Here is a 21,921-nt window from a genome sequence, read left to right on the forward strand (position 1 = left end):
GGCTCTGCTCCACCCAGACATTCCAGGATCCAGCCTCCCCGGGAGCTTAGCTGCCGTGGATGGGTCTGGATCTCAACAGGCACACCTCCCCGGCCGTCCGCATGGGACATAGTGGGAGAGGGGACCCAGGGCCACAGGTCTGCTGTGCCTCTGAGCCCACTGTGTCAGTCTGGCGACAGGCAGGCAGACAAAGTCCTCCGACGGTGCTTTTCCTTCCTAGAGACAGCCTCCGTCCCGTGGAAACATGAGGCAAGGAGTGATAACAGCCCCCCACCACAGTATCAGAGGGTCTCCACAGCCTGATTTGGGCTTCCCCCTCCTCTACAAGCGCCTCATGCTCCAGCCACCCCAGGTGATCCCTTATGCTCAAAACCTCCCTGCCCCTTCCAGCCACAGGGCCTTTGCTCATGCCATTCCTCCACCGTAAATGCCTTTCCCTTCTTTGTCTAATTGGGAAAATCTTATGCATCCTTTAAGATGCTAACGTCACCTCATTTCCAGAAGATCCCCTGACACCCACCTCCCCAGCAGCATTGACGCTTCCCGCCTCGGTGCCCTCCTAAGTCACTTGTGTGGGTATCCATTTCTACCTGCACTTTGGGCCCCGAGGGCTGGGTCCATACAGAAGGCGAGGCATGCATGCCAGTAAATTATTTTTTAATGAGGAAATACGTGAATGAACACGTCCCACCCGTTTTGGCTTTTGCCCGCTAAGGAAGGACCCCGCACACGTCACGGCCCCCTACCCATCCCCCGCACCCCTCCCTACAAAGGCAAAGACCCCGCTCCGTGAGTCGTGGAATTGACAGGATTCCGGCATCGCCTCCTGAATTTCTCGAAGGGAAATTTCTCCTTCCCTGGATGGCTCCTCCTACACAATGCAAAACAATCACCTCTTCGTGGCCTCAAAGAAGCTTTGCTCCAGTCTCGCTGGCAGATGTCTCCAAAGGAAGGCTCCAGTGCCGAGCCACAGCGTCAGAGAGCTCCGGCGCTCCCTCGATTGCCGGCACAGAACCTGGCGAGCCCTGCGCTGTCAGAGGGAAGGGAGGGGAGCCCTGGGCTCTGGGCCCGACTCCAGAAGAGGACACAGCACCCGCCCATCTGCCTCCTCCTCCGGCCCGCTCCCCCACGCACTGCAATCCTCACGCTCTGCCTTTGCCCAACATCGCATGATTCTTCCAAACGCTTGCGTGCCCGCATCTCATGGGAGCCTTCTCCCACCCCTGCAAGGGCACAACGCGGGCCCGGTTGCCCCCACGCTGTCCCTCGCAGCCAGGGCACGACCCATCTTAGTGGAGCCAGGAGGGGCTGCCCGTGTGCCGCGGCTGGAATCAAAGTTGAGCTGAGGTCCCCGAACAGGACCACCGCTTGGAAAAAGCCACACACGGATCAAGGCTGCTGACAGATGTCAGTTTGAAAAAGGCCTCTCTGGGAGAGGGGGCAGCCCGCGGCCTGCCGGTGAAGAATGTAAATTGGCTTATCTTTCTAAAGAGCAGCGTGCTCTGATGCCTGCCGGATTTGGAAACTCAGACTGCACGTTGGGTGGAGAAAAATCAGTGAGTCAGGACCCGGGCTCCCGATTCCGGTTGTGGCACAGACGGGACGTGTGACCCTGTGCAAAGCGTCAGGTCACTCTGGGAGGCCCTGCAAGAGAAAGATAAGGTAGGACATCAGTGGTTTTCAGCCTGTGGGCGATCAGAGTTCGTGACATCGAAAATCAAAAGGACTCACATCTCCCAGAGAGCAGCAAAACCAGACCAACACATCTGTGATTATTACAAAGTTCTGTCTTCCCACCTAGATTCCACCTGGTGCCACAAGTTAAGAGGTTCTGCTTCTAAATCAGACACTCTCTGAGCAGAAGAGAAAAGGCGTCTGAAGCTGGAGCCCCGCAATCAGGAAGGTCTGGGTTCAAACCCGCCCTCCCGCCACCCCTGAGTGTGATCTGGGCCTCGGGCTTCGGTTTGTCTACAAAACGGGGCTTATCAGAGGACACACAGTAGGGCAGACAGCATCGTTGTGAAGGCTACCTGACGTGACGCAGTTCCTGGAACATAGTAAGTGCCCAATAATGGGGCACCCGGGTGGCTCAGTCAGTTCAGCATCTGACTTCGGCTCAGGTCACGATCTCACAGCTCATGAGTTCGAGCACCGCGTCAGGCTCTGGGCTGACGGCTCAGAGCCTGGAGCCTGCTTCGGATTCTGTGTCTCCCTCTCTCTCTGCCCCTCCCCCACACTATCTCTCTCTTTCTCTCTCTCTCCCTCAAAATTGTCAACTCTGTCTCAGCCCCATAACTGTCAGGCTGCTACACTGTCCCAGCCCCGATCCCTGGGACACCGGATTCCCTCCGAGCAAGTTCTAGATGCAGCCCCCTCACCCTCACCTGCTCACCCAGCCCTCCCGCCACATCCCCCCACCTCCCCCCTTCCTGGGCCACCAGCTGGTGAAGCACCAACCCCTTGGGGCAGGGGTTGGGGCCGGCAAACTCCAGCCCTTCGACCCTGTGATTCCACCGAAACCTTGTCCGATGGGATTTTCACTAGAGCACAAAGAATAGAGGGGTTACTTGATCTTACGATCTAAGGATCAGCTTGGGGTGGGGTTTTTTTCACCAGTGTCAAGACCAGTGGTCACAAATTTACAGGCCTCCAGCAGCAGTGAAGACTGCTGATACATAAGGGAAGACACTTGGGGAAGGCATCTGACGCTGCATTAGCATAGTTTCATTTCGCTGTAGCCATTGACTAAGGCTTGAGGGACAATCGGGCATGGCGGAGACGAAGGCTAACTGGAGACACATGGAGAGCAGTCTCTGTGTTATAATTTGGGGGTGAGGGCCCAGTTTCTCTACTTTCTCTGATTTCTCAGATCTTTCCAGATCATTAGACACAATCTGCCAAATTTTAAAATATTAGCTCCATTTTTTTTTCCCCCTCTGCGGGTCGAATAAAAGCAGCAGACCAGGTTCAGTCCCCGGGCCATCATCCTGTGAGCTTTCATTGGGCCGCCTCTGCCCAGTCCTGACCGTCACCTCCAGTGTGTGTGAACAAGAGTGAAGAGTGGCAGGGTCACCATGTGTGGTTGTCCAGGGCGTGTACTGCCCAAGGCTACCATACCCAAGAGGCTGCCATTTCCATCGCCCGGGATCCAAGCTCTGTACTATGAATTTCAACAGTCTTCCAGCAGAGGGCAGTCACACGCCATGCTCTGACAAGACCAGCTTTCATCACATTTTCATCCGGCGGAAGGGTCTTAAGGCAGGAGGGTCCTTTTCCGATTCCCACAAAGATGTTATAAAAACCAGCCGCAGTCGTGAGGGTGGAGAATATCGAAGTGTATCATTCCCTGCATTATGATTGGGTGGCGAGGTGGTGCAGGCCCCAGAACGGCTGCACTTTTCCGAGCGTGTAAATCAGTGCACTTCGCAAACAGGCTGCACCTCATCAAGCTGAACATGCAAATACCGGACAGCCAGGCATTCCCCTGGGTGTGCGCCCAACAGTATGCACACATCCGCGCACCCAGAAACACGTTCTAGAACACTCACAGGCACACCGTTTCCAACGGCCCCAACGGGAGCGAGCTCCGATGCCCATCAGCGATGGGAAGGATCCAGAAGTTGCGGCACAGTAGACGACGATGGAAGAAGAGCAAACCGCCGTTGCAAACCGTCATGCAGACGAACCTCACAAAGGTGGGGCTGCGTGAACGAATCCGGCCGCGAAAGAGCACACCCCGCGTGATGTCACTCGTGTAGAATGTCCGTGGCGGGCAGAGCTAGCCTCTGGGGTCGGACGTCGGGATGGCACCTTCCCTGGGAAGGAGGGGGCGGAGCGAAAGGGCGCCCGGGGGATCTCCCGACGTCCTGCGGGGCTCCTGGGAGGGGGTCACATGGATGAGTTCACGTTGGGAAAACCCACCCGTCTGTACACACTCACGCGTTTGCACTTTTCCATCAGCATGCTGAGTTTCGATCAACAGTGTCACGGTAGATGGCCCCACGCGTCGCCGGGCAGGGAAAGGCTTCGGAGGAGACGGGGAGAGAAAACCGCCGTCCCAGCCTCTGGGAGTAACGTTCTTTCCCGGGCCGCCGGGAATCACAGACGGTGTGTGGTTGCAGAAGGAGGCCAGCTTCCTTGGACCGGCTGTGTCAACGGGCTGACCTCCCCGATGGGTGAGCAGGAATCCTCGCCTCTGGCTGCGGCTCCCATGGTTTCTGGCATTTGCCATTGGCAAGTATCACTGGCCTCTTGTTTTCTGGAAGCAACGAAAATGTTACAAGGTATCGGCACCTCACTGAACAACTTATCACACGGTTGGAGCCCGATGAGATTGATTGGTGTGAGTCCAGCAAGACGGGCGGCCCCCAGTGTGCTCGGGGAGCTCCCCTGAAGCCTTGTGATTCTTTCCGGCCGCCTTGGTCTTTGGGGTGCTTTGCTTCGCACGGCGTGCACCTGCAGTTACTTCGCGTGCACACGCGGATGCTGAGAGCTGCCCAGGGCTTCTGTCCCCAGGTGAACCCTTGGTCACTGACACGCAGGTACTTGGATATGAAGGCCCAGCTCCTCCGCCCCAGCCTGGACAAACCCTCGGGGAGACTTTGCTGAAGAAAACCCCGTCCCCCCTTGGCTTCTTGGTCTCCTCCCCCACCTTGCAGACCACCCCGGGACCCTGACCTCAGAGGACAGCTTGCACACCAATCTCCGTCTCCAGGTTTGCTCCAGGGCAGCCTGACCGAGACGGGAGGGGGAAAACGGATTCTAGCGTCGTGGAGATTGCGAAACCTGAGACTCCTTGGCGGGGACTCCCGCCTCCCGCCTCCCCTACACACATGCCTGCGTCTCAGGTTTCTGCAAAGGCCAGCAAGTGGCTGGCAACAAGCTTGGAAGCGGCCGTCATCATTTCCAGGACTCGCTATTACTCAAGTCGTGCTGTTTTCGTTGGGTACACAGACAGGCTCCCACGGGCCATGCACCGGGCCTCCTTCTAGCGTCCGGGCTTGGAACTCAGAACGTGCTTTCCCGTAAAAATAACAGCAGGGGCTAACGCGGGGGAGAGCAAAGCCTGTTCCCTAAAGAGCCTTCTTAACCCGTGTGTTGCCGGGCTTCAGTGATTCACGTGCTGATCTGAAGAAAATAAATAAAGGGCTGATCTGAGTTCTGCCCGTCTTCCTCCAGTTCGAGAGGGAGAAGAGCTCGTTCCTGTCCTAGAACAAGGCTTCTCTGCAGTTCAGCGGGTAGGAGCTCACGCCCTGTCATCCGAGTTTATCCGGGATCCACCATGTACCAGCTGTTCCTCTTCAGGCAAGCCGCCGGCCCCTTCTGCCCTCCAAATGTCCCCATCCGTCCAACAACACAAGAATGCCAACCTCTCAGGATTATAGTGAGTGCTGTTCAAACATAGCATTAAGTGAGAAGTTGGAATATGAAAAGGCGTCCCACATTATTTTTTTTAATGTTTATTTATATTTCGAGAGAGAGAGAGAGAGAGAGAGAGAGAGCGAGCATGAGCGGGGAAGGGGCAGAGAGAGAGGGAGACACAGAATCCGAAACAGGCTCCAGACTCTGAGCTGTCAGCATAGAGCCCAACACGGGGCTCGAACCCACGGACCACGAGACCATGACCTGAGCCGAAGTCGGACGCTTAACCCACTGAGCCACCCAGGCACCCCTAAAATATTTTTTTAATATTTATTTATTTTGAGAGCGAGAGAGAGACAGGGAGCATAAGTGGGGAGGGGCACAGAGAGAGAGAGAGAGAGAGAGAGAGGGAGACAGAATCCGAAGCAGGCTCCAGGTTCCAAGCTGTCAGCACACAGCCCGATGCGGGGCTCGAACTCACAGGCGATCATGACCTGAGCCGAAGTCGGATGCTTACCCGACGGAGCCCCCCAGGTGCCCCAGGAGTTGTTGCACATTATTACCCATCGAAGCAATGCAACGAAAAACGGCACCTCCATAAGAGGCCGGGCAAAAGCAAAGTCTCCCCCTTTACACGGGAGCACCCCATGGTACGCCTACCTCGGAAATACATCTGCCAGCACCTGCTAGAGCTACGTACGTGCCCCATGACGTCCCCCAAGACAAACAAGAGCCCGGACGCACCCGAAGACGCGTTCCAGAATGTCCCCTGCGGCCTTATCTGTGACAGGCAAAAGCTGGACACCACCCGGATGTCCCCCGACAGTGAGTGGGTGGTCGCTTGTGGTCTGTTCTGGTGACGGAACCTGGTACAGCAGTGAGAAGAAACAAGTCCCGTCTCCGGCAACATAGTATCTGGGAGTCTGGGAGACGCTATGCTGAGCACGGGAGCCCAGTTATGTTCTAAAATGGGGCAAAACTGTCTCAGTCTGTTCCGGCTGCTGCAACAAAGTTCCACAGCCTGGGTGGCTTATAAACAACAGAACCCTCGGGGCACCTGGGGGGCTCCGTCGGTTAAGCGTCCGGCTTCGGCTCAGGTCACGATCTCGCGGTCTGTGAGTTCGAGCCCCGCGTCGGGCTCTGTGCTGACAGCTGGGAGCCTGGAGCCTGCTTCGGATTCTGTGCCTCGCTCTCTCTCTCTACGCCTCCCCTACTCGTGCTCTGTCTCTCTCTCTCTCAAAGGTACCACTCCTCCACAGAAGGAACGAAGTACTGCCACAGGCCAGAACGTGGCTGAACTGGAAGGTGGAAGTGAAGGAAGCCACACACGAGAGGACGAGACACGAGAGGACGCATATGGTCTAACTCCGTTTAGATGAGATACTAGGGATGGCAAATCCATAGGGACAGAAGGCCGCGTAGTGATTTTCGGGGGCTGGGGGAGGGGGGAGGGGGATTGGTTACAGGGTTTCAGTTTGTGGGGGGAAAGTTCTGGACCTAGAGCATGGTGATGGTTGCACAATTTGCAGATTCCGTAGTGCCCCTGAATCCTACACTTTAAAATGGTTAAAATGATAGATTTCATGTTACGTGTATTTTTCACACACACACACACACACACACACACACACACAGAAAATCAAATACAGAGTAACCATATGACTCAGCAGTTTCCCTCCGAAGTACAGAGCCAAGAGAATTGAAAGCAAATATCCACACAGAAACCTGTCCAGGACCGTTCACAGCGGCATGATTCACAACAGCCAATGGGTGGAGACGATCCAAATGGCCCTAATGAGTGGATGCGTGAGTTTCCTCCGGCTGCCGCAAGGCACGGCCACAAACCAGGTGATTTCAAACCACAGAAATGTACGGTCTCCCAGCTCTGGAGACCAGCCGACTGAAACCAAGGTGTCGGAGGCGCCTCGCCCCTCCGGGAGCTGGAGGGGGCTCCTCTCTTGCCAAGCTCGGCATTTCCTAGGCTGTGACTGTGTCACTTCAATTTCTGCCTCTGTTGTCACGTGGCCGTCTTCTGTGTATCTTATTAGGACACGAGTCATCAAGGGCTTGATCCTCAGTATGACTGTATTTTACTAGTTACACGGGCAACCACCCTGTATCCAAATAAGGTCAGGTTCTGAGGTACGGAGGGCTGGGATTTCAACATTTCCTTTTTGGAGGACACAATCCAGCTCCGAACAATGGACCGACGCCATGCGGTCTGTCCGTACAAGGGAATACTGTCCAGCCATAAAAGGAACGGAAAGCCTGCAAAACGTAAGGCCTGAAAACACGCTGCTGAGAGAAAGAAGCCGGACCCACAAGATCCCGTGTGGTGTGATTCCACTTGTGCAGAACACTCAGAGCAGGTGAATCCGGAGACAAAGTGGATGTGAAGGCTGGAGGGAGGGAAAGAGTGAGGACGGGCTGCCTAATGGGTCTGGAGTTTATTTCTGGAGTGATGGAAATGCTCAGGAATTTTATAGTGATTAACTGTTGCACAAAATTATGCACACACTAAACACTAGTGGACCGTGCGCTTTAAAAGCATGAAATTTCAGTGTGTCATTTATATCTCAATAGGGGAAAAAAAAAAAAGACTCTGTTAATGGGATGAAAAACAAGTTACAGACGGAGAGAAAATATTTGCAAACCACTTTTTTTTTTTTTTTTTTTTTTTTTTTTTGGAGAGAGAGACTCTCAAGCAGACTCCAGGCCCAGCACAGAGCCCGATGCTGGGCTTGATCTCATGACCTCGAAATCACGACGTGAGCCGAAATCCAGAGTCAGACATCTAACGACTGAGCCACCCAGGCACCTCTACAAACCACTTATTTTGCAAAGGATTTATATTTAGAATACATAGTATTAAAAAGAACGTTCAGGGGCGCCTGGGTGGCGCAGTCGGTTAAGCGTCCGACTTCAGCCAGGTCACGATCTCGCGGTCCGGGAGTTCGAGCCCCGCGTCGGGCTCTGGGCTGATGGCTCAGAGCCTGGAGCCTGTTTCCGATTCTGTGTCTCCCTCTCTCTCTGCCCCTCCCCCGTTCATGCTCTGTCTCTCTCTGTCCCAAAAATAAATAAACGTTGAAAAAAAAATTTTTTTTTAAATAAATAAATAAATAAAAAGAACGTTCAAAAATCCATAGCAGAAATAAAATCGAGTTGGAAAATGGGGAAAGGAACAAAAAGACCTTTCACTGAAAAAGATAGACAGGAATTAAGCACATGAAGAGAGTTCGACAATATTAGCCACAAATCGAAACCACAGTGAACTATCGCTACACGCCTACCACGGTGGCTAAAACAAAAAGAAACAGACAACACCCTGTGCCGGTGAGGACGCGGAGAAACTAGGTCCCGCCTACGTTGCTGACAGAAACGTAAAATGACGCAGCCATCTAGAAAATTGGCGAATTCCAGAAATAAAAACTTACGTGCACACAAAAACCTGTGCACGACTGTTCATAGTGGCTTTCTTCATAATGGCCCCAAACTGGAAACAGCCAGTACCCTTCAAGGAAAGCGTTACATCCACACCACGGATACTACTTAGCAATACAAAGGAACAGGCCGTTGATACAGGCCGTTGATACACATAGTAACTTTTAAGAATCTCAAGGGAATCATGCTGAGTGGAGGAAAAAAGCCAATCTGTGGGTGTGACAGAGTAAAGACACAGCCTAAGGGGGCTCCTTGTGTCTGGATTGTGGTACTGGTTAACAGATCTACTCATGAGATAAAATGACACGAAACTGCATGTGCACACACGCGCACACACACAACTGGTGAAATCCGAGTAGATTCTACAGAGTATACAAACGTCACTTTCCTGGATATGATATTGTACTATAATTATGCAAGATGTTACCATTGAGGAAAACTGGATATAGTTCAGGGGACCTCCCCGTATATATTTTTTTGCAACTTCTTGAGAATCTAGAATTTGTTCCAAATAAAGAGTTTTAAAAATAGGTCATTTATTCACAAAAATGTTGAACGGTCAGTACGGCCTGGCACGAGCCGGTCGGAACAGAGCCCAGCCACGAGCAACCAGCGTGGCCAGCCCCATCACGGTGGCCCGACAGCTGCACACAAACCCCAGGGTGAAACCAAAAAAACGAGGTGTTGATGTAGCGGGGAAGGCTGCATCTCTTGAAGATTGTGTTTATTTGGGGGGGCACCTGGGTGGCTCAGTCGGTTAAGCATCCGACTTCGGCTCAGGTCATGATCTCACAATACGTGGGTTCGAGCCCCGTGTCGAGCTCTGTGTGACAGCTCAGCGCCTGGCGCCTGCTTCGGATTCTGTGTCTGCCTCTCTCTCTACCCCACCCCTGCTTTGCACTCTGTCCCTCTCTATCTCTCAAAAATGAATAAATGTTAAAAAGGAAAAAGAAAAAACACAAGTTAGTAGAATATTTACTGTTATTAATATATTATTGACGATATCTATCCCTCGATAGTAGCATTACAGGTGATTTTGATTTTTTTCTTTCATGTATTTTCCCTTTTCCCCCACGGCAGATCTAGATAAATAAGTTACGGTTTCAGTCTTCTTTGGTTACACGTCACAGAAAGTAACTCAAATTAATCTAATCAAAAACAAGTCCTAGGAAGGATGTTGGGGGCTGAGACAAAACAAAGAGTGAGACTTGCCCACCCAACATTCTCTCTCTCTCTCTCTCGCTCTCTCTCTCTCTCTCTCTCTCCCCCTTTCTAAAAGAAGCCTGATCTTTGTCACAGTGGGAACATGTCCATTTAAACCCCACTGCCCAGCTTCCCTTAAAACTCGGTGTGGCTGTGTGACATTATTACAGCAGACAAGATATAAATGGAAGTCCAATGGGTTGGAATCCTGGGAAAGGGTTTTTTTTTTTTTTGCTTGTTTGTTTGTTTGTTTGTTTTTAAGTGGCTGACTGTGCTGGCAATGCCCTTTTGACCCTCCTCCTTCCTCATTCCTCCTGTATGGAATATCAACATGATGGCTGGTGCCGCAGCAGCAATGATGACGTTACGTGACCTTAACGATCGAAGCGCCATGCTGAGGATGGTTAGAGCAGAGAGACAAGAATAGTCTGTGACATTAGCGACTCTCTGGAGCCACAGACCGGACCAGCTGCCTGATATTTAAGTCACTCTTTTTCCACTGCCTGCAAACTCATCCCTGAGCCATCCAGGGCTCACAGGACCAACAAGAAACTGGAGAACCTGGCTTAAAAACGGGCAAGAATGGAGGCAGCTGGAGAGTTAAGAAGCAAGAACCACACCCACAAAGTTATGGGTGACCTCCTCACCCGCGTGTGGTAATCCTCCTTCTCGAGAGAGCAGCAGCTGGGTTAGTAAACAGTCACCTGTGTCTGAAAGCAAACCACATCCTTTCCTGGAAGCCAAGCGTTAGGTTGGGAAAAGAAGAAAAACAGAGAAGTCTATCCATTTGCCTTCTAGAAGTCCCTCTTTGGAGATCCTGCTGGTTTATTCTTATCTATTTCCGGGGAGAAACTTACCTTCTCAGTGTCTCAAATAAAACATAAGTCATGACTATCTGTGCCCACATTTCTCCGTCACAAAAGACTTCCCCACCACGGCAAGCTGTAAAGCACGGGGGGCTGCCTGCATCCACCCCTCACGCCAGGTAAGCCCTGCCAGCTCAGAGGTCCAGGAAGTGAGGAGACCTGCCTCCAGCAGAGAGCTGGGAGTACCAGGAAGAAGACTATTGGCAAAACCCTTTGGAGCCCTGAAATTCCCATCTCATTGTAATTGTCAAAAATGTAAGTGTCACCTAAGCCCACAAGGGGCGAGGCCCTAATTGTGGCACATCCCACAAGTGGAATGAATTCCATTCATTTTGTAGCCCCTTTGTTCTTTTGCCCAGGACTCAGCTCCAGAGGAAGAAGCATCCAGTTGGGTCTAGCTTGGGCCGTGTGATGCCTTGTGTGCTGGGTGGAGGGCAGATTCCCTCCTGATTCTAAACCCCACTCACTGCCATTGAACTGTATCCAATGGGAAAGGGACAGGAGATTCCTCAAGCAAAATCAGAGGAAATGGGTAACTGGGAAATACATGTATTTTAACTTTAAATAGAGAAAATCTAAATTCAGTGTTTAAAAGACAAAAATCCAGGGAAGCCTGGGTGGTTCAGTCAGTTAAGTGTCCAACTTTGGCTCAGGTCATGATCTCACAGTTCATGAGTTCAAGCCCTGCATGGGGCGGCCCTGTGCTGATGGCTCATAGCCTGGAGCCTGCTTCGGATTCTGTGTCTCCCTCTCTCTCTGCCCACCCCCCTGTTCTATCTCTCTCAAAAATAAATAAACATTAAAAAAAAAATTTGAAAGACAAAAATCCATGTAACACTTTAACGGAAAACTCTTAGAAAACACAAGTGCCAGGGAACTAAGGTGATACTCAGATTGCATATCTGTGCTTTTCAAGTTCCAGTTTCTATGTCCAGATGAATTCTGTGCTGAAATCCACCCGAGCAATACTGTGATTCTCTCGGGTCACACGACGGTGAGTGGAGTGGTCCCTGGTACTGATGAGCTCCTGAGTCCAGAGAGGGAGCAAGAGATTTATGTGACAAACCATGAAATGATGGGTAAGACCTGTTAAAGGCACCCAGCGAAAGCACCATGGGAGAACAGGGAAATGGGGTTGTTAATTTTGGTCCTGAAGATCAGAGGAGACTTCCTGGAGGAGGTGACACTTGAGTAGATGGGAGATGAAGACACAGCTTTGAATGTCATGCTGGATTTTTCGGTGGAAAACGGTGCGTCTCTGATGTTTTTTGAGCAGAGGGATAATATGGTCTTATCCCAGCAGCACTGGAGAGATTAGGTCGCCCCGGCCGGAGAGGTCGGGAGACCAGTAAGAGTGTGGCTGCGATGATTCAGATGAGCAGTGATGAGGGGCTGTTTTAGAGTCTGGGGAAGCTGCGGTAATGATGAGAAGCCGCATTCCGGGGAGCAAGACTGGGCAAGCCTTGATGAATAATTGGATGTTGGGGGTGAAGTGGAAAGTAACGTAAGGCTTCTGTCTTGGGCGATCCGGTGAATTGCGATGCTGTGAACCAGTCTGGGAACTCGGGAGCAGTGTGAAGGGGAAGACGAGAAGGCCGATTGGGGTCAGGTAGGGTTTGAGATGCGTTAGAGACACCCCGGCAGAAACATTCGGTAGGTGAGTGGATGCCAGAGTCGGAACCGTTGGTACTCGTGACCTTCGAGCCCTAAGCGTGGACTGCCTTTGGTTCGGTCACCTTCAGGATCCCCAGTGGGCACGTGCTCCTTTTACAGTCGCAAAAAGGAATACGCCGTGTTTTGAGAAGAGCTGGGAAATCGGAAGGATCACGGGCACGACAGAGCCTATGAGCGAGACTGTCGGACCGGCGTCAGCTCAGCTCGGGGCAGATCGACACAGTTACCGAGGACACACGTCCTCTTTGCCAGGCTCTGGGGGCGCGGCGGGCCAGCGGGACGGTGACCGTGACAGATGTAGCCCCCACCCTCACAGAGCCCCGAGCAGTGGGAAGGTGCCAGCAGAGGAGAGATGAACATCTGTGCCTCTTTGCCAAAAAAGGCAGATTCCAGAAGCTTCGGAACTCCACGTCTGGCTGGGCAACAGTCCGGAAGTCTCGTAAACCCCGGGAGCACAAGGCAGGAGCGGAGGGTCCTCTGGGGACAGCCTGGATCCAGAGACCACTCATACGAGAGGAAGCTCTCCCTTCCTGAGAGGGGAGACTCCAGAGACGATGCGTCTGGGATGCAGCCAGACATTTGGCGGAGGTCCTCAGGCGGCTCCCGTGAGCAGGTTCTACAAATACCGGCTGAGGGCAGTGGAGTGAGACAGATTCAGAAGAGGCGAAAAACTAAATGCAAAGCTTTGATTAATGGGCTGCTGTTCAAGCAAGAGAAAGGTCTCGAGACCTCAAGGTTCTCCTCACGGCTCTGTCCTGTGTACCTTTTTTTTTAAAAAAAAAAGGGGGGGGAAATAGATATCAGCTCAGGACGAGGAAGAACATAAACGATCCGAAAAAAGGTCCAGTAGACCCTTTGTGGCGGGGAGTCCCATCAGCAGGTACGTGGGCGAAGCCCCCAGTGACCGCCTTCCGTGACCGTGAAGACCAGAGTGCAGTCTTGGAGGAAGGGCGCAGTGATGTCCCTCCCAAACCGAGCATCCTTCCCGTCCACGAGCAGCCTCTGGACCCCAGAGCGGCACCCCCCGACCCCCGCCGTCTTGGGAAGCTCACCATGTCTACACGCGAGCTCACTGAAGGCGGCTGGGTCTTGTGGGGGGCCCGGGATCTTTGCAGCCAGTCAAAGCCGGTTCCCGTCCACGGCCACAACTGTCCAAATGTGTGCATTTGTCACAAGGCACCCCACCCCTGCCTGTTTCGAGGGCTCCGTGTTTCGAGGGCTCAGTGAGGACCCACTGTGTACCTCAGGCGCCTCCATCCACCACCTGCTCGTTCCAAGTATTCCGTGAGAGGCTGGGAGTCCAGCGGAAGGCCCACACACATACAGACCATTAAAATGAGGAAAGAGGGGCGCCTGGGTGGCGCAGTCGGTTAAGCGTCCGACTTCAGCCAGGTCACGATCTCGCGGTCCGTGAGTTCGAGCCCCGCGTCGGGCTCTGGGCTGATGGCTCGGAGCCTGGAGCCTGTTTCCGATTCTGTGTCTCCCTCTCTCTCTGCCCCTCTCCCGTTCATGCTCTGTTTCTCTCTGTCCCAAAAATAAATAAAAAACGTTGAAAAAAAATTAAAAAATAAATAAATAAATAAATAAATAAATAAAATAAAATAAAATGAGGAAAGAAGCTGAAGAAGGCATAATCACAAAATGAGGGAGAGAGCTGGAGAAAAGGGTGAGAACACACTTCTCTGAGCCTAAAAATATCATCTGTGTACAGCCTTCTGGGCATGGCACACAGTAGGTATCTAATAAATGATGGCCTCTTTCCCTGCACCAGCTACGCTCCAACTGCCGTCACAAAGTGCCACAGACTGGGTGGCTTAAACCACAGAAATATACTTTCTCCCCGTTCTGGAGGCTGGAAGTCCGAGGTCAAGTCCCACACAGGCCGTTTCTGGTGAGACCTCTCTTCCTGGTTTGCGGACAGCCACCTCCTCGCCGTGACCTTACGTGACAGCACGGCGAGCTCTCTAATAAGGACGCTAATCCTGTGGGAGCAGGGCCCCACCCTCGGGACCTCAGTTAACTTGAATTACTTCCTCAGAGGCCCTGCCTCCAAATGCAGCCACACCCGAGGGCCCAGGTTCAGCGGATGAATTTCAGAGGGACACAAGGATTCATCCAGACCCAACGGGCAGGTGGGCAAAGATTCATCCAGATCCAATTCCCGTATCGATTTCCAGGACATGTGGGCAACCTGCCCCCTTCACCAGGGCCCCTCCCCGGTCTTTCCAGCTGGTGAACTTGGTGGTGTGGTGTGGTTTCTCCAAGAGCCAAAGGCAGCCAGGTCCTCATGCGTCAGACTGTGCCCCCCCCCACCCCCACCGGCCCCCAAAATCACAACAATTTAACTCGTAGGACCTCGACTGCCCGCTACAGACCTGGACACACTTTTTGAAGTGGGAACCATTCAAGATACCTGTGACCTGTCAGTGATGCTGGTGACCATAACATCTCCCATTTACTGACTAACGTAGTATCTTACCATCTGACGTTGATCAACTGTTTGCTATGTGCCGTGCTAAGTATTTTATGGGTACTCACTCATTCAGTACTCACCCAAACCTGTGAGGTGGGTCCTGAGATTCCTCCCCTCTCAGGGAGCCCAGGCACCCACCAGAGAAGGGTCTCCCCCACCAGGTCACATGGGGAGGCCATGCCGGGATTTGACCCCAGGCCGTCAGGCCCTGATGCCCCCCAGGGAAGAAGCCTCCTCGCTGGCCCCTGTGTCCTGCTGAGGAGTGCGTCAGGGAAACAGGGAAGGGCCTGCCTTCCTAAAACCTCAGACTGTCGGGAAGCAAGCGTAAAGGAAGAAAATTCAAATCTCGTAGCTAGTAATTCAAAACATTATTTTTATGCTAAACGTGCCTCTGTCACAGAGTCAAATCCAAAATGTATGAGCATTTTGCAAGATAAAGCGGATGCTTCCGGGGAGTTTCAGCAGGACGAGCCCTAGAAGACTTCTTTCTCTTCCTCCGGGTACCGGGTACCGGGCTGGACGAGCCCGGGATAAACGGCTCTGGCTTACAGCATCAGGCGTGGGCCCCCCCGCCCAGCCCGTCCCTCAGGACTCACCCACACTGGCCTCACCTGCACCCCCCGCCTCTCACCCACCTAGACCGCCCCCGTCCTCCCCCTGCACCCACTTTCTCCCCTCTGAACTCCACACGACCCCAACACCCTCTGTCACCCATCTGCCATTTCATAAACCACGCTGGCCTCCTGTTTCTTTTTTTTCTTTTTATGTGCGGTTTCCAACCTTTTCAGTAAAACCAGCAGCCCTCTGCAGACAAGAGCCGGGCCGTCGCTTCTCCGCGTGACCGAGGGCCACATCTTGCACACGGCCCCCGCTCTGGGAACACGCGCTCATTATTTTGAGGACAGGTATTTCCGCACCGTTTAGGGCCATTCCTGCCGAAAAGCGCGTGCCCTTTCTGAGTAACAGGATGGCCCGTAAACCCAGCTTTGACTGCCTGGGACCAGTTTGTACCAGTGATCTTGGGAAACTTTACGGATGTGCTGACACGCATGCGGTTTCTGCCTCAAAGTCACTACGTGTGCTTCCTGCCGGGCTCCTTGTCTGCCCCTTAGATCTCACCTCCCAGATGAGGTCACCACCCTCCTTATACCCGCCCCGAGCACCAGGCAGCTGTGGCGGCAGCGCTGGCTCGTGGCTTTGGGCAGGCTCCAGCACTGTGGGCTCGCTTTGCCTTCTAGGTCTCCGGCACGTAGCAGGCTGCATGTCACACAGTAGGCAGTCAATGAAATGCTGGTGGAATATCGAATGCTCTCCTGTTGCGGCAGATACACACGAACCCCGCCCACCCCCACCAGGCTCGGGGCGGGGCACCTGCCTCACCCCCTCCCCGCCGTGGGGAAACCAGAGCTCAGGGCTGGGACCCCGGGGGAGAACCGGGGCCAGTTCTGGCGATCACAGTGGGAGGGATGATGGCAGCGTCTGGGAGGAGCTGCTGCGGGTTTGCGGCCGCGGCCTTGTTCAGCTGCCGTCCTGCACTGCCATCTCCAGGATGACAAGAGGCGCGGCCAACGTGGCCCGCAAACACGAAATCCTCCTCCTAACCGGGGGGCTTTCCATCCAAGAAAGGTCGGGGCACTTGAGAAACAGTCACTTATCACTATTCTCCCTTGGTTGGGGGGAGGTGGGGGGGCAGGGAGTTGTTCAGAGCTTTCCAGGGACAGAAGCCGGAAAGCCCAGACACTCCTGGCCCGGCCCCTCCGCTATGAGCTGGTGAGACCACAGGGCCAAGACAGGGAGGACCCTCGACCGGGGCTCATCCCAGGGTTACATGCCTAGCAGGCCCCTGGGACCTCGTCAGATGCAGCATCCGAGGCAGCGGGCGGGGGTGGTGCCTGAGAGCCTGCATTTCTAGCAAGCCCCAGCGGCCGCTGCTCTTAGGCCCCGGCCGATCCTTGATGTTCACAACGTGGTCCCGCGACCAACAGCATCCGCATCAGCAGCACCTGGGAGATTTCTGCAACCCAAAATGTGGTTCTCATTTGACTCCATCCGCAATACCCCAGAGCTCGGCCCCACCCCGGACTTCCTGGATCAGAATCCACATTTGAACCCGTCCCCCAGGTGATTCACAGACAGACACGGTCAAGTCTGAGATGCTCTGTTCTAGAATGCCGGTCTTAAAGTCATCTGCATGTTGAAATAAACCACCTGTGGGGCTATAAAAAAAATACTGATGTGAGCATTCCTAGAGACCCCAGTTTAATTTCTTTTTAAACTTCCCCTGTTATTCCAACATAAAACCAAGCTTGAGGGCTTTTGCTTTATATTAGAATATTTTCTCAGGGTGCCTGCGTGGCTCAGTCGGTTGAGCGTCCAACTTCGGCTCAGGTCGTGATCTCGCAGGCGGGGAGTTCAAGCCCCGCATTGGGCTCTGCGCTGACAGCTGGGAACCTGGAGCCTGTTTCAGATTCTGTGTCTCCCTCTCGCTCTGCCCCTCCCCCCACTGATGTGCGCTCATGCCCTCTCTCTCTCTAAAATAAACAAACATTAAAAAAAATTTTTAAAGAATATTTTCTCAATATTCTGTTTAAAAAAAGATCAAGTTCTGGGTGCTAGATATGTTCACTATTACTGGAGAGTTGTAGATTCTAGGCCCTTCTTTGTGTTGCGTGTTAACCATCATTTGTCTAGGCTCCCGTTATCTTTCGATCTTGCTCATAAAGTTTGCTGAAATACATGTTGAATTACGTTTGTTGGGGTGTCATTAAAAAACACAGAAAAATATTTTCTTAAATTTTACTAATATACTTCTTAACATTTACCGGCATTTCTTTCTCCAGGGAAAACACAAATGTCCAGCCAGCGCGTGAAAAGATGCTCAACATCATTAATCGCTAGGGAAGTGCAAATGAAAATGCAGTGAGACACCACCTTGCATGGATGGATGTAATGTTTACAATGGAAATTAACAAGGGCAGGTGACGATGTGCAGAAATTGGAACCCTCACACGTTGCCGGTGGGGACGCAGAAACGTGCGGCTGCCGTGCGAAACAGGCTGGCGGTGCCTCAAAAAGTAAAACGGAAATCACCACGTGACCCAGCAACTGGCAGTCCCAGCTGTATACTCGAAAGAATTGAAAACAGGGCCTCAGATACCTGTAGGTGCATGTTCACAGCGGCATCATTCACAAGAGCGGAAAGGAATATGTTCATCAACAAGTGCTTGTCGGTAGATGCGTGCAGAAACAAAGCGTGGTCTGTCCGCACAATGGAATATTATTCGGCTGTAAAAGGGAACGAAAGGCTGACACCTGCTACAACGTGGGCGAGCCTTGAAAACATGATACCCGGTGAAAGGAGCCAGACAAACAGAAAAGAATACCGTGTGATTCCATTTACGTGAAGTATCTAGACGAGGCAGTTTCAAGGAGACAGACGTGGGTTCGTCCGTGCCTTCGAGAAACCATGAAGTTTCCAGAACCACACCGTGGCTTCCTTGGATATGTTCTAGGCCTATGGCAAAGTGAGTGAAGGTCCTTCTTAACCTCAATTTTGTCCAGAAAACCTCTTGCGTCTTCCAGTTCTTAAAGGGAGCAAATCATTCATACAGACATTGCACATTTTTGCTTTATTTCTGGGTGTCTCCATTTATTTTGCACTGGAAAAGGGATCTTTTCTTCCAGTGTATTTTCTGAGGAGCTGCTATTTGTACATAGAAATACTATTGATTTTTTTTCATATCCACTCATGTTACAGTAGTTTTCCGGTTGTCTTGTCTTTCTAGATACGGCTCATGCCGTGCACACTTTAGGCGACTTACTGATTCCAGTCCTTCCCAAACCATGTGCAGTCAAGGGCCAGACTGTGGTCTTCTTCTCAATGTGTTTTACAAAATAGATGATGAGTCCATGGGATCCACTCTCGGATGTCATTAAAATGTCAAATTCCTAGGGGCACCTGGGTGGCTCAGTCGGTAAGGGCATCTGACTCTTGATTCTGGCTCAGGTGATGATCTCACGACTTGTGGGATCAAGCCCCGTGTCGGGTTCCGTGCTGACAGCTTGGAGCCTGCTTGGGATTCAGGATTGTCTCTCTCTCTCCCTCTCTCTCTCCACCCTTCCCCTGATCGAGTGTGCTTGGTTGCTCTTTTGCTCAAAATAAATAAACACTTTTTTAAAAAAAGAGTCAAATTCCTAAAGAACTATTTTTTTTAATTTTTTTGTAATGCTTATTTATTTTTGAGAGAGAGGCAGGATCTGAAGCAGGCTCCAGGCTCTGAGCTGTCAGCACAGAGTCCGACACAGGGCTTGAACTCACAGACTGCGAGATCACGACCTGAACCGAAGTGGGATGCTCAACTGAGTCACTCGAGCGCCCCCTAAAGAACTTTCTAAATGTTTATTTCCAATGTCTGCACTTTCTTGTCACAGACCAGGAAACAGTGGGCAGATCAGGAGTGGTCTACAACCTCACTTCAAATATCACTGGTTTAGACCTCTTTTCTAACATTTTTAGATGTGGCAATTCCACACCTCTAGGACCTTCTCTGTGCCCAGTTACCAAATTCTGTTTATTACTGCAAAGTCATCAGCAGTGATTATGGGAAACACAGGAACGTGGCTCAATAAGTTATGTAGCACCTGGTGTGTGTGTGTGTGTGTGTGTGTGTGTGTGTGTGTGTGTGTGTATGCACGCTCATGTGTGTGCATGCCTGTAAAATAGATTTTTTTATGTCTAAAACCAGAAAAAAAGAGATGTCCATACCCCCACCAATATCTGATGGTAACTGCCTGAGACCCCCAAGCGAAAACCGGAATAGCTAAGCCCTAAGTGAACTCTTGACCTAGCACACTGCGGGCCAAACACAATAATTGCTTTTCCCAAGCGAGTGTGAGGGTCCTTCCCTCCCGGAAAGTAACAGGAGCACTTACCTGTGTGCCTCCATTTCTTTTTTGTTTTTATTTATTTTGAGAGAGAGAGAGAGAGAGAGAGAGACTGTGCACACAGAGGAGGGGCAGAGAGAGGGGGAGAGAGAGCAGATCCCAAGCAGGTTTCACACCACGAGTGCAGAGCCTGACGCGGGGCTCGAACTCACAAACCCCAAGATCACGACCTGAGCCAAAGTCAAGGACGCTTAACCAACGGAGCCACCCAGGTGCCCCGGGTCTGCCTTCCTTTCTTAAACCTCTCTCTCACTCGCATAGTCCTCCCACCTGGCCTTTTTCTGCTCCCCAAACACACGAAAATGGTTCTGGCCTCTAGGGTTTTTGCACCAGCTGCCCTCTCTCTCCGAGAAACCCCTCTCTCCCCCTCTCCCAGTCTTGCAGGGTCTCAGCTCAGGCCACCAGCTCTCAGTGAGTCGCTCAGGCCTACCCCATCTAGCTTAGATCCCCGGTCCACAGTTGCCTCGTGCCGTTTTTTTAACGGTACTTACACCATCTGACATTTTTTCTGCGTTTATACCCTCTGCCAGATTATAAAGTCCATGAGAGGAAAGTCCTAACCTGTTTTGATCACCTGGGCATCACCCGGTCTTGTATAACGCCTGGCAGAAAATAAGCATGTGTATGAAACGGACGAGTCCACGAGAAGGGAACAGCCGTGCGAAGATGAGAGGGAAAAGCATTTCTGTCAGCAGGAACAGCAAGGAGCAGCAAAAATGGTGTGTTCTAGGCAAGAAAGGCGACTGGGTGGGGCCGGAGGGGTTCGAGATGAGGTGGGCAGGGATGAGAGAGGTCGGGGCCTTTTAGAACATAGAAAGGATCTTGCCTGGCAGAACTTGATGTGATACTGACTGGGGAGGATGTGGTAAAGCACACACACCGCACACCCTTTGCCATTTTAACCATTCTCAAGTGCAGGATTCAGGGGCATTAAGCACATTCACATCGCTGCGCAGCCGCTGACACCATCCGTCTCCAGAACTTTTTTTCATCTTCGCAAACTCAGACTGCGTCCCCATCAAAGAATTCCCATCCCCTGGGCACCTCTATTCTCTCTGTCCTTATGAATCTGCCCTCCTGTGAGTGGAATCATGCAGTAGTGGTCCTTCCGTGTCTGGCTTCTGTCACTCAGCCTCAGGTTCGTGGCCCTCGTGGCTTGGGGCAGAGTTGTCTTCCTTGTTCACCGAGACAAGATACAGCTAACACAGTATCTTTCTGGCTTTTTGAAGCTCAGCAGTATCCCACTGTGTGTAAACACCTTATGAGCACCCATTCATCAGCACGGGGGGGGGGGGGGGGCGGCTGGGGGCTGCTGGGTTTAAAGGCTCTCTTGGGTGGGGACTGGCCCCAGAGCCACGTGGGCCAGGGAGGACAGCGCGGGGGGGGGGGGGGGGGGAAGGGGGGACTCAGATCAGGAGCTCATCTGCCCGACCTGCCGCCTGTACCCTACTTCCCACACGGGGCCCGGCCTCAGGACACCGGGCTGCAACCGCGGAACGCAGCCCGGGAAGGAGCGGGCGGGGCCCAGCCGGGCCGCAACCGCGGAACCCAGCTTGTCCCGGCCGCCGCCCTCCCGCTCCAGACGGGTCCCCGCCCGGCGCAGCGGCGCCCTCCGCCCGCCAAGGCGCTTGCGCAGGAAGAGCCCCGCGGAAGACGCGGGGCGCATGCGCAGGAGGCTCCGCTCCCCGGGAGTCGATCCGCGATCCGGGGTTTGGGCGCCGCCGAGAGCTCTGTTTATAAACACACGGCGCGGCCACCCGCGAGGGGCAACCCGAAAGGTAGTGGGGTCGGAGGTCGGAGGTCAGCAGGGGCGCCAGGGGCAGACCGATCCCTTAGCCTTTGCCGGCTGCTGGCGGCGCGGCGTGGCCGGCCTGGCCGTCCGACCGCGGTCAGGGGCTGCCGGGTGCGCCACGTGGTGCGCACGTGGTCCGGTCCCGGCGCGGACCCTCCCTTCCCCCC

The 21,921-nt window shown here is 52.9% G+C and overlaps 2 long non-coding RNA genes across 2 annotated transcripts; both read right to left on the reverse strand.

Annotated features, from left to right (window-relative positions):
* Window positions 1–642: 642 nt before the first annotated feature.
* On the reverse strand, window positions 643–3,363 carry LOC121017520 (uncharacterized). Its single transcript, XR_005784794.1, has 2 exons — window positions 2,578–3,363; window positions 643–1,644 (listed from the first exon to the last, which is right to left on the reverse strand). It is a non-coding gene; the product is annotated as an uncharacterized LOC121017520 (long non-coding RNA).
* A 9,305-nt stretch (window positions 3,364–12,668) lies between these two features.
* LOC121017521 (uncharacterized) lies at window positions 12,669–21,730 on the reverse strand. Its single transcript, XR_005784795.1, has 3 exons — window positions 20,454–21,730; window positions 15,799–17,234; window positions 12,669–13,308 (listed from the first exon to the last, which is right to left on the reverse strand). It is a non-coding gene; the product is annotated as an uncharacterized LOC121017521 (long non-coding RNA).
* Between the last annotated feature and the right edge of the window lie 191 nt (window positions 21,731–21,921).

Source organism: Herpailurus yagouaroundi, unplaced genomic scaffold, assembly GCF_014898765.1.
Source record: "Herpailurus yagouaroundi ecotype Mexico unplaced genomic scaffold, PumYag 216, whole genome shotgun sequence".
NCBI classification, from domain to species: Eukaryota; Metazoa; Chordata; class Mammalia; order Carnivora; family Felidae; genus Herpailurus; species Herpailurus yagouaroundi.